Source organism: Artibeus jamaicensis, unplaced genomic scaffold, assembly GCF_021234435.1.
Source record: "Artibeus jamaicensis isolate MK-2021 breed Jamaican fruit bat unplaced genomic scaffold, CSHL_Jam_final contig_700, whole genome shotgun sequence".
In the NCBI taxonomy this organism is placed as follows: Eukaryota; Metazoa; Chordata; class Mammalia; order Chiroptera; family Phyllostomidae; genus Artibeus; species Artibeus jamaicensis.
Window position 1 is genome coordinate 364047 of NW_026521930.1, and position 12166 is coordinate 376212.

Below are 12166 nucleotides of genomic sequence, written 5' to 3' on the forward strand. Positions count from 1 at the left end.
ATAAATTCTATCTATTGCCCCAACTCTATTCTCTTGAGTCTAAACAGAATAATTTCATCCTGACCCCCTCTGATATTTGCCTCACTCCCAAATGCACTGTAAGGTATGTTTCTTTCAGGTGAAAGTGCTCTGGTTCCTTCTGCTATTCACCCACCCAAGCCTCATGTTTAAACTGGGAACTGTAATACTTCTCTTCCAGGAGGGAAAAGGTTAGTGTATATGAAAACTCTAGCATATTTATAGCATGCAGGTGGTGCTCTTCCCTGCTGTCCTCCACATGAGAGCAGACTGTCATTGTCCTGCTTTCTGGGAGCCATCCTAGCTACTGGCTATGAGTGATAACTCTGAAGTCAGACTGCCTGGCTCCAAACTGGCGTCATCAAAGCTGTGTGACCTTGAGCAAGTTATTTATCCTCTCCTTGCCTCACTTACCTTACCTGTGCTTGTGTTGATTAACAGAAATGATTGAGATACAGCACCTAGAATAGTGCTGGTGTGCAGCAGGCCTTCCATCAACAGTGTCAGGCTATTGTTGTTCCTAGCAAGCCACACACAGCTGGAGGCTGTCCTCAGGCAGAAGGCCCCCACTCTTGGTTTAGCCCAGCATCACCTACCATCCTTGGCTATCTCCCTCCACTGACTCATTCTAAGCAGTCAGTCTTAGCACACGAGCTACCATTAGGTGTCAAGACTTACCTTCTTCTCCACCAGCTGTTACTTCCTTTGGACTCAAGTACAGGCCTTCACATTAATCCCCATTTAATTCATCTTGTGAGCTTTGTGCTGTAATTACAGTTATTGATGAGTCTTTTGGAGGCTCACTCTGTCACCCACATTGGCCAGCTCACCGACTGTTCTGGCTCGTGGACAAAGTGGGTGTTGTGGACTTAGGCTGCTCCTTCAGGCCCAGAATTTTCTGAATTTCATTATGTCTTTAGGGAACCACTCCTGTCCCATGTTATGAAATTTTGGTGGGGTTGTCAATCAAAGTACAAGGTGAGGGTATAGTTCCCTCCTGCGCTGGGCCAATCAGATTTTTTTCTCTGGAACTTAACTCTTGAGAACAATGTGCAGAATGAACCCTCTTCAACTGGGGTTGAGGGTGGGGAGTTAGAGCTGCTATTTAAAGACACTGTGCATTAGATCCTAATCTATAATCCTTAGGCAATCTATGAATGCTTTGTGCTCCTGCCAGGGCCTGGTTCTTCAGCTTTGCCTTTGATGATATACAATTGAGCCCCTAAGTTTGTTACACAGAATGCCACAAGAATTCTGTGTAACAAACTTAGGGGCTCAATTATATCCTCCCAAAATTCATATGCTAAAATCCTAACTTCTAGTACTGCAAAATGTAACTGTATTTAGAGATAGAGCCTTTAACGAGGTGACTAAGTTTAAACAAGATCATCAGAGTGGGCCCTCATCCAATCTGAATGGTGTTTGTAAAAGAAGAGGAAACCTTGGTCACCCAGGGAATCAACAGACATGTGAACGCACAGAGGAAAGATCTGTGAAAACACAGCGAGAAGACGGCCATCTACAAGCCAAAGACAGAGATCTCAGAAAGAAACCAACCCTGCTGGCACCTTGATCTCAGACTTCCAGCCCCTAGAACTGTGACAAAATAAATGTCTATTGTTTAAGTTGCCCAGTCTATTGTTCTTTGTTATTGTAGTCCTAAAAAACTAATAGATCAATCATCCTAGAATTTAGTGACTTAAAGACAGAGCATTTATTCATATTGTAAATCTGTGGGTCACCTAGGTGGATCTCCTGGTCTTGGTTAGATTCCAGTCATAAATTCATGGTTATCTGAAAGCCAACTTTCCTGGTCTTCGCTGGATTCTCTCATATGTCTAGGGGATCAGCTGGGAATTGAGTGAGTTCCAGGATGACCTCAGATGGGACAAATGGGTGACTGAGTTGTGTTCAACACCCTCTGGCATGTTAGCAGTGCATGTTCACAGGATAAAGGCAGAGGAGCACGAGAGAGAGTGGGAAGTGGCAGTGCTTTTTAAAGCCTCTTCCTGTGTCATAACTGCTAATGTTTTTCTGGCCAAAGCAGGTTACAGGGTGGGAGGAGCTGCAAAGTTACATTACAGAGAGTGTGGACACAGGAAGAGCTGATGAATTGGATAGTATTGAATCAATGAAATGCTATGAACTTGTTAAAAAAACTCTTCACAAATTTATTTTACCCAGTCTCACTCCTGGGTTGGTTTTTGTTGCTTTTGACTAAAGAACTCTCACTGATACAGAGCTGGGTGGTAGAATAGATTTGTATCTATATCCAAGTCTTGGAAGCCAATGGGAATGTTTCAAAATGGAAGCCATGGTCAACAATGCCAGATGTTGGCCAGAAGTTACCCGATATGAAGACTAGAAAGGCCCATTGCACTTACAAGTGAGGAGGTTATCTGTCATTAAGGAAAAAACTGTTTCTGTGGAGAAGTGGGGGCCAAAGCCAAATTGGAGTTGGTGAAAGCTGAGGAAGGGGAGACTGTGAGTGTAGATAGCTCTCTGAAGACTCATGAGAATATAAAGCCTGGGGAAGGATGTGGAGTTAGAAAAGGGTTTTTAGAATTTGTGTTTCTAGAGAAAAGAAACATCTAAAGGAGGCGCTAGGGTGGAAAATCTAAATCAAAACAGTTGAACTAAGGATAAACTAACCCCGGCTCCACTGGAGCAGGTCCCTTCCTTTTTCCAAGTCAGGTGTTCTTATTACTCCTTTTGTCTCTCACTTCCCTGCTTCAGCATCTAGGAGCTTTCCCAATGCCCCAACAGGACTGTTACCTGTCTTAACTGGAGATATCCTTGTCTGTGTCTTATTAAACTATGTGAACACTGTTCCACTCACCCTCTCTCAACTACCCAGGACAAGCCCCCAGCAGGGTAAGGTCTGGGATACAAATGAAGTGGTGGGGAAGCCTCCTTACTTATGTTCTGAAGGGGTTATTAAACTTTCTAGCTTGAAACCACCCCACTCATCTGTTCCATTGGGACAGCAATGATACCCCAGTTACATGGAAATCTGAATGAACTCAGAAGGTGAGAAAGAGGTGAGGAAACTTACCTCTTACATAACTAAATTATATCTGGGGTATAGACCCCTGGTAGGTGAAGTAGAATGGATACAAGTTCTAGGGAAAAGAATTAAGGAAGGGAAGATAACATCTTAATTTGAGTTCTCTATGAGGGCTAGAGACAACTTGTGGGATAAATAAGACTCATGCAGATCAATCACTTATTTGTTGTGTGACTTTTCACAGGTGAATTGACCCCTCTGGGCTTCATTCTTATGGGGTAGTGAGGATTAAATAAATTCCATTTGTAAAGTATAATGATGCCTGATTTGTAAGCCCCTCTCTCTTTCATCCACTGTGCAGTTATTAAATGATCATCTCTCAGCACCAAATCCAGCCCTTTCTATTCAGCTTTGTGATGCTGGGATTCAGACATGGCAACCACGCTTTGGCAGTACCAGCTGCTCCCTATTAGGCTCTGTTCATAGGGGGTGCTAGAGGGAGAACATGGGTTAAAGAGGAAGGAGAGACTTGCTTCTTCCTGTTCCTGTAAGCATCTCTTAACACTTCTCTACCCTGGAACCAATCTATAGTTTTTCCAAAGTTGACAGAACCAGTCTCATTGGAGACTTCAACACCAGCTGGCTGTTACTCCATCCTCAGAGAGTTGGGTTTGAGACCCACAGGAACTGAGCTTCTGAGTTTTAATACTTTAACTTCTCTTGATACCCAACTCCAGTGGTGGCAGCTGCTTCCTACAGGGGCTATCTCTGGGATACTTTAGAGTTGCCCTTTCCCCCTTTTAGTTACCTAGTTATCAACTTCACACCTTGTTAAAATTCCTTATTCCAGTAACTGGTGTGGCTACTGCCTCCTATCCAGACCTTGACCATACCCACATTCTCATAGGGTCAGTCTCATTGTCCTCAGTTATTTCCTTCCTTGTATCTCATTCATATGGGTTTCCCCACCATGGTGATTCCTCAAACTGGCTGCATCAGGATCTACTGGGGCCTTGGTTAAAACATCTTCTGGGGACCCCACCTGGTTCATTTCAGAAGCATGGGGTGACAGTCAAGAATCTGTATTTTAAATAAATGCTCCTGGTTTGGGAAATCACTTTTCTGCCATCAGGGACAGGTTTTACTATCTTTGTTCCCAGGACCCTGGCACAGTGCAGGCCTTCACACACAAAAGTTTGTTGAATGAGTGCATAGATGCTATGTTTGCATTACTCTGCAGAATCAGGGACCAAAGAGAGCTCCCAATAATTCTGTGTTTCCTTTAGGTTAGAGGATATGTAACTGTAGAAAAGAAGTTACTAGCAACCCTGGTGGCTTCTAAGGTCAAATATTGCAGTAGAAGACCGAAGTCTGACGTGTTCTTAAGAATAAAGTGAGCAAGCCTTCTGAGAAAATGTTCTGTAAAATAATGACTCAAGTGTTTTCAGGAAGTACATCTCTCTCAATGGTAGGCCAAGCTAAACTTCTGCTTAGTTAACTGATCTAAACAAATTGGAAAGTTTTTTATTATCCTCACCTGAGGACTTTTTAAAAATTGATTTTATATAAAAGGAGAGAGAGACAGAGAGAGAGAGAGAGAGAGAGAGAGGAAGAGAAACATCGATGTGAAAAAGAAAAATCCATTGGTTGAGCTTCTTGTATGAGCCCTTACTGGGGACTGAACACTCAACCTGGGTTTGTGCCCTGACTGGGAATCAAACCTATGTCTTTTCAGTCTATGGGATGACACTCCAACCAACTGAGCCACACTGGCCAGGGAAATTTGGAAAGATTAAAAATATCTGGTGGGGAAAGGTAGTTCTGTTCCCCCACCCTGCACCCAAAGTTTTACTTCATTTGAGGTAGAAAATAGGTTACTAGTCCTTTCATCAGTAAAAACTGGTTTGGAGAGAGCTGTTGAGAAGCTCATTATGGCCTGGGTGCCGGGAAGGTTATGGTAGATTTTCATGAGTTTACTTCTCATAGAAGAGAGAAAAGTCATGAGACGTTAAGTATTAAGCAACATATAATACTTGTCCGTAAGTTAAATAGTGCTTATCCAAGATTTGTTCAAACCAAATTAAATTATAACAGTACGAAAAATGGCTATGAGTTTGTGGATCAGTGCCACCATCCTTTGAAGAAGTAGTTCTTTTTTAAAAATTTTATTTAGTTATTTTTCAAGTACAGTCTTTTGTCTATTTCTCCCATCCCGCCCCCCCCGTGCTCCCCACCTCCCTCCCATTTCCTCCCCCCGTAGTCCTCATCCCTGTGTCTTTCATACTTGTTCCTCAAAATCCCTCCCCTTTTTCCCCCATTAAATTCCCTTCCCTCTCCCCTCTGGTCACTGCCCACTTGTTCTCTATTTCAGTGTCTTTGTTTTTATTCTGTTTGCTCGTTTGTTTTGTTGTTTAGCTTCCTGTTAAAGGTGAGATCATATGGTATTTGTCTTTCAATACCTAGTTCTTGAAGATCTAACCCTTTCCTCCAGATGTCATTTCTGGAATGCAGGGCCACAGGGATAACTATGTGAATTATGGTTACATAGATAATGTAAGAGCAGTTTCCTATTATAGTGTATAGAGCTAGGATTTCAGAGATGGACACTCACATTGACTGTGACTCCTTTGACCAGCTCATTTTTTGCATACCGAATATAGTTTCTTGCAGGCAAACTTGACAGATCAAAGTCTGCTTATAAAACTTTGTCCACCTTCACATTAGGGGAGAGGCATCCTGGCCATTGGGAAGTAACACCTAAGAAGTTACAGTATGTGGAAGGAGGTTTAGGATCATGGAACAGTGGTTGCTGCCCAAAAGACACCACAGAGTTGGTGAAGGCTCATTCTTCTGAATTCAGCTAATTCTGCATGGCCAACCAAGTCTTTGTGCAGGAGATTCTGCCTGGTTTTTGGACCTGCCTAAAGAGAAAGTTCAATGAGAAGGCCAGGAAAAGGAATGTACAGTATGTTGAGGCAGAAGAAATAAAGGTAAGAAACAGCCTGGCTCCATAGCCTTCTCTTGCTAGAAATTCTGACTTTTTAAGAAAAGCTAAAAATTTTGGCTTTTATGTGAAATACCTTGATTTTTCTTATGATGACAACTATTCTTTTGAATATAAAAGCATACAAGGGCCAACACATGCAGGTCCAAAAAGACACATCTGTGAGCCAAGTGTGGCCTGAAAAATAAGTCTGTAACCTTGATGTTAGCATCTTCACAGAGACTATATGAGAAACAAGTGAGGAAAGGGAGTATATCAATCAGGTTCAACTCAGAAAATAGATGGCATTCAAAATAGTACACTTTGAGGATTTACTAAGAAAAACTGATTGCAAAAGTGTGGATAGGATTATGGGGAGCCTCAAGAATAAGGTAAAACTTGGGGCTGGCCACAGTGGAGTTTTCACCACCTATATCTCAAAGGGAGAAGGGGAGGATAGTTGTATAGAGCAAGCCTGTTTGAGAAGTACCTTTTGCTGAGCGACATGGCCAGCCCAAGATTACCTCTCAGAGAGGGAACCAGAGAAATGAACATTCTGGCCTCCTTCCTTCCTGCTCCTGATGCCTCCCACTGACCAAAGCCAACTGACGGTGGGAAAACATGGATAGCTATGGATATGATGAATACCACTCAGTCTCGGGCAGAAAACAGGGCTGAGAATATGGAGGAGGTCTGGAGGGATGAATAGAGACATCTAGCATACACAATGGAAACAACAGATGTTTAAGGATTTCTAAGGCTTCCTATGGGTCCAAACTCACAAAAGACTTGAAGCAGGTGGCAGGAAACAAGCTGAGTTGACTGAGGCAGGTCTCAGGCCTTGGTCCTGGAGAAGCCTTGAGAAAGGAGCAGAATAAATATATCCTTCTTATTCCTTAAGGTCCAGCTTGGCTGATATCTTAACCCCTGTCTTAAGGACTGCTAAATTAAAAAAAGAGTTAGAAGCTTGTTCCCATTCAGTCACCTAATATCCATTAAATCACTGCCATGTGCCAGGCCTGTGCCAAGCACTAAAGACAGGATGGTGAATAACACTGCCATTCTTCCTAGCCTCACCTGAGCTTACAGTTGAGAATATATATCAGAAGCACATGAAATTGTCATAATGCAGATTCTGGGGCTACCTGCCTAGATATTCTGTCATAGTAAGACTAGGAATCTGCATTTTTACAAGTAAGCATCCTGGGTGACTCTAGTGCTATTGGTCACAGCCACATACTGAGAACCAACTGGTCTACTAGGAATCTTACATTTTGAGAAAAGAGTTCCCAGTTCAGAAAATTAGCACTCTGCTTCCCAAAACTAGAATTCTGCCTCAGCTGCAGAACACGAGGTTCTCAATTAGAGAGAAAAGTGTCACATTGTCAAAATTACTCTTAAAATTGTTTAGGATGGCACCATGTTGGAGACTGTTATATCACCTTTTAAAGAGACAAGCCCAGCCAGTTTTCCTCCACTCTGGGTAGAAATTGCTGTTTCTTCAGTGGGCCTAAAATGAATGGCTGGCTTGGAAGTCCTGTTGTTTAAAAAGGTCCCAATCTTTAAATACAACACTTGGCATAATAATCTCTTTATAAGGGTTACACAAGGAATAGCAGATTCAGGGCCGCATTTTAAGCTTGCCCTGGATGTGCATTTATTGATGAAGTGGCAGGAAGAATTCCCTGTATTATTTAAGTTACTATTTTTTCAAATCCAAGGAGTTAGATAGGCAGAAATTAAATGTGCATGTAATATAACTCAATGGTTCTAGGCAGACAATGAAAGATGCCTGCCACTTCCATTTCCCCATTTTGAGAAAGCTCAGTGTGCCTCTAAGCCCACCATTATCTCTGAAGGATTCTTTAGCATTAGGTCCCCATGCTCTGCACCAGTTTCTTGTACCAGGTTGTGCACTGTATAGCCTTCAGAATGATATTCACACAGATGGCAGTGTGAATGGCACCCAGGAGCTGTGCAATATACAACCTAATCCAATAGCCCTAGCTGTACCTAAGAGCAGGCAGACAACTCCAAGAATCTCCCCCAGGCCTTTGATTGAGTGGGTGGGGAGTACAATCGTTTTATTGCTTTCAAATAATACAACTGTTAAAATGCCAAAAAATGAAACACTCAAGAGACTCTGGGTATTTGCATTTCCAATTACATAGAACATGCATTCTTCACCCACAGAAGTGCCAATTTTATTATTTTGAGTTCCACTGAAATTGGCCCAAGTCCCTTGGGCACTTCTTGCCTAATTCCACTTGTTACTATGAGATAATTGGTTTAAAACTGATTATTGGGTCACTAATTATGGGGTCTATTGATAGTGTATTTCAACTTAGGGAAGAAATTTAAAAGTTCACCCTAATTAATCCAGGGTAATTAACAAGTTGTCAATCTTGTCAAGAGATAATTGCCAAGAAATCCAGAACAAATCAATTGTGCATTCCAGAAGGTGAGAAAGGACTCAGTCATTAGAACTGGAAGTTATTTAGGCCATTCACTCATTCATTCATTCAACAGATGTTTACTGACCACCTACATGGTGGCAGGGACTCTGTGCCTTTGCTGATTTGGCCTCCCACTGGACAAGGAATGGTCAGGCATGTGACCAGACACTTTTTCAGATGGTTGCAGAGTGCTTCTCTGAAGAAACAAGAGTACTGATTTTCCTGGCTGATTACTTTGAACACTTAATATCTGCTGCATGTGGTACACTAAGAGCTTGTGTTTCATTTTCTTTTTTTCTATTTTTTCATTGTCAAATGATCTTTCACTGAAATATTCTCCTTTGTAGTTCTTAAGTAGCCAGGCATTCCACTGCACTACTGCTGGTGTCATCTATGATGTCACCTATGATGTCATGCAGGTAGCAGCCATCAACATTGCAGCCCACAGACTGGGCAGTCCCCAGGATATCTGTAATGGTTCCAGAGAGTTCTCTAGCTGAAAACCAGTGCCATGTCTCTCAGGCAATGTGGAAAATCTCATCAAAAGTGCTCTTTCCACTGTACTTAGTTGTTTGTTTGTTTTTGCTTCTTTCTGTCTCATGGCAGTTGCTTCAAAGGAAGGCTTTGATGATCAGGGTGGAAGAAGAAGGTACTACTACCTCAGTCTGGGCCTGTCTGTTCTGAATGGTCATTTTCACTGTAATCCTCAGACCCTTCCAATCACAGGTTGCTTTGGTGATATTACCACCAAACTTTTTAAAAAGATTTTATTTATTTATTTTTAGAGAGAGGAGAAGGGAAAGAGAAAGAGAAGGAGAGAAACATTGATGTGTGATAGAAACATCAATCAGTTGCCTCTCATACCCACCCTCACCCAGGCATGTGCCCGGATTGGGAATCGACCCTGAAACCTTTCACTTTGCAGGACAATGCCCAACCAAGTGAGCCATACCGTCCAGGGCAACATCTGTTATTTTTGCCTATATAGCATCAATTTTCCTTATTCCCGTAACTGCACCCTAGTGTTTCCTTTGAGGAACCACCCTTCTCCCTTCCTCAAGTCCCTTGGCTTAGGTGGGGATGTTAACCCTCACACTCCATGGTGAACATGTGACCAAGGTCTGAGCAATCTGGAATTCATTTTTTGTTTCTAGTCACATTGACTCATTTTCATACATAAACACCTGCCCATGTAGATCTAATAGAGTTGCCCCCTTCACTTTGCACGATGCCATTGGGGAAGACGCGCTCTCTCTCTCACTCACTTTCTCTTTCTCTTTTTAACTGATAACTGTTATTACAACCAATGGCAACTTTAAAATTTCACCTGGATGTCAAGTGATATCAGGGAAAAGGGCAGGCAGCAAAATAACTTGCATATCAAGCATATGGGCGGCCTGTGAGCCTTGGCCACTAGTGTTTCCACTGTAAGGGAAAGAATAGGCCCCCTGCAGGTACAGTTTGCCCCAGGGCAATAGGGTACAAAGGCCAGCAAGAGCCCCAACCAAACCCAGGAAAGGGGCAAAGACAAACAGCACCTAGAATGAGGGAAAAGGAAGCTGGTAGCAGCAGCAAATCCTCTCCTCCCTCTTGTTGCAGATGAAGATTTGTAGACACGAGTCTTTGCACCATAGTGGGGACCACCCTGCTCCTCCATTTGTTGGTCTCAGCTGTCATAGAACCAGCCTGGCTCCATTCTCCAAGGAAGCTTGGTACAGAGACGCTTCATGGTCCAGAGACCCCAGGGCAGCCACCCCCAACCTCTCTTTAAGGCTGCCCACTATGGGTCAGGTTACAGTGACCCTGGCTTTAGAGAGGTACGGGGTAGACCCAGTCCTGCCAGTGGCGTCAGAAGCCCTGGGTTCTGGGGAGGCCACGAGGGTTCCCTTGTCTGGTGCCTGACTGGTCCATAAAGATGCAATGCTGACAGGCCCACATGGCCAGTGTGACAGTGAGCAAGGAGCCCAGACAGCTCCATCCTTGTGGAGGCACAAAGCTGCACCCCAACTGTGCTACAGAGCTGCTCCACAGTGGCCCACTGCTCAGACTTCTTCATGTCTGTGTCAGCTCTTCACAGCCTCAGCTTCTGACAGCAAGCTGATGCTGTCCTGAAGAGGCATGGTTTCGCCAGTTACCAGAAACAGCAGGAGCTGGAAGTCCGAGATGGTATCCAAGAATACAGGGGAGGTATTCCAGGACAAGGAGGTGGCCAAACTGTGAAAGTCCAATAGATTCCAGTTTTCAATAGGAAGTGGATTTTGTGAGTAGAAAAGTGTAAACTGGATCCTTGGGGAAAGTTGTTGTGATTTTTGATGATCAGATACTCCATTCGCAGTGGGTGAGCCAGCTGGGTTATCTGCTATTTATTTGTTAAAGATGCTCAGACCCTACATCAGGCTCACTGAATCAGAATTTCCTGGGATGCAAGCCCTGGGTAGGATTATCATGAAATACCTTCTCACTTTGTTTTTACACTCACCCTGGTTAGGAATCAGTTATTTAGAGAAACAACAGTACATTAATAACCAAAATTTTTAAAACAAGAGGACTCATTAGAACAGATAATAAACAATATTATAAAGACATAATAAGTAAAATACTAATGGGGCAGTAATGGAGCTAAGATATAAATTAATAAAGTACATAAACTTTCTAGGAATTAATATAAATATATAAAAGGCAATGTAGTATATAGAAAAATTGGCATTTTTCATTAGAGGGATTTATAGAATAAATGACATTAAAAGGACTGATAATCATTTATTTTATTATTTTTTAATTTTGTTGTTCATTAATTTTACTTTGTTCTTTATTTCAGTGTCTCTGGTTATATTTTGCTACTTTGATTGTCTTGTCGATGAGGTTCCTCTTATAGGTGAGCTCATATGGTATTTGTCCCTCACTTCCTAGCTTATTTCACTTAGTACAATGCTCTCTAGGTACATGCATGCTGTTGCAAAGGGTAGGAGCTCCTACTTTCTCTCTGCTGTGTAGTATTCCATTGTGTAAATGTACCATAGTTTTTGTTTGTTTTTTTGTTTCTTTTTTTACTTAATTATTGTTCAAGTACAGTTTTCTGTCTTTTACTCCCATCTCAGCCCACCCCTCAGTGCTCCCCACCTCCCTCCCATTTTCACCCCTGTTAGTTTTTGTCCATGTGTCCCTTATAATTGTTACTCTGAACCCTTCCCCTTTTCCCCTGAAATTCCCTCCCATCTCCCCTCTGGTCCCTGTCTGCCTGTTCTGTATTTCAGTGTCTTTGGTTACATTTTGCTTGCTTATTTGTTCTGTTATTTAGGTTCCTGTTAAAGGGGAGATCACATAGTATTTGTTTTTCACCACCTGGCTTATTTCACTCAGCATAATGCTTTCCAGTTCCATCCATGCTGTTGCAAAGGGTAGGAGCTCCTTTCTTTCTGCTGCATAGAGTTTCATTGTATAAATGTACCATAGTTTTTGGATCCATTCATTTCCTGATGGGCACCTAGGTTGCTTCTAGCTCTCAGCTATTGTAAATTGTGCTGCTATGAACATTGTGGTGCATAGGTTCTTTTGGATTGGTGTTTCAGGGTTCTTAGGATCTACTCGTAGCAGTGGAATTGCTGGGTCAAAAGGCATATTCATTTTTAGTTTTCTTAGAAAATTCCATACTGTTTTCCATAATGGTTGTACCAGTCTGCAATTCCACCAACAGTGAACTAG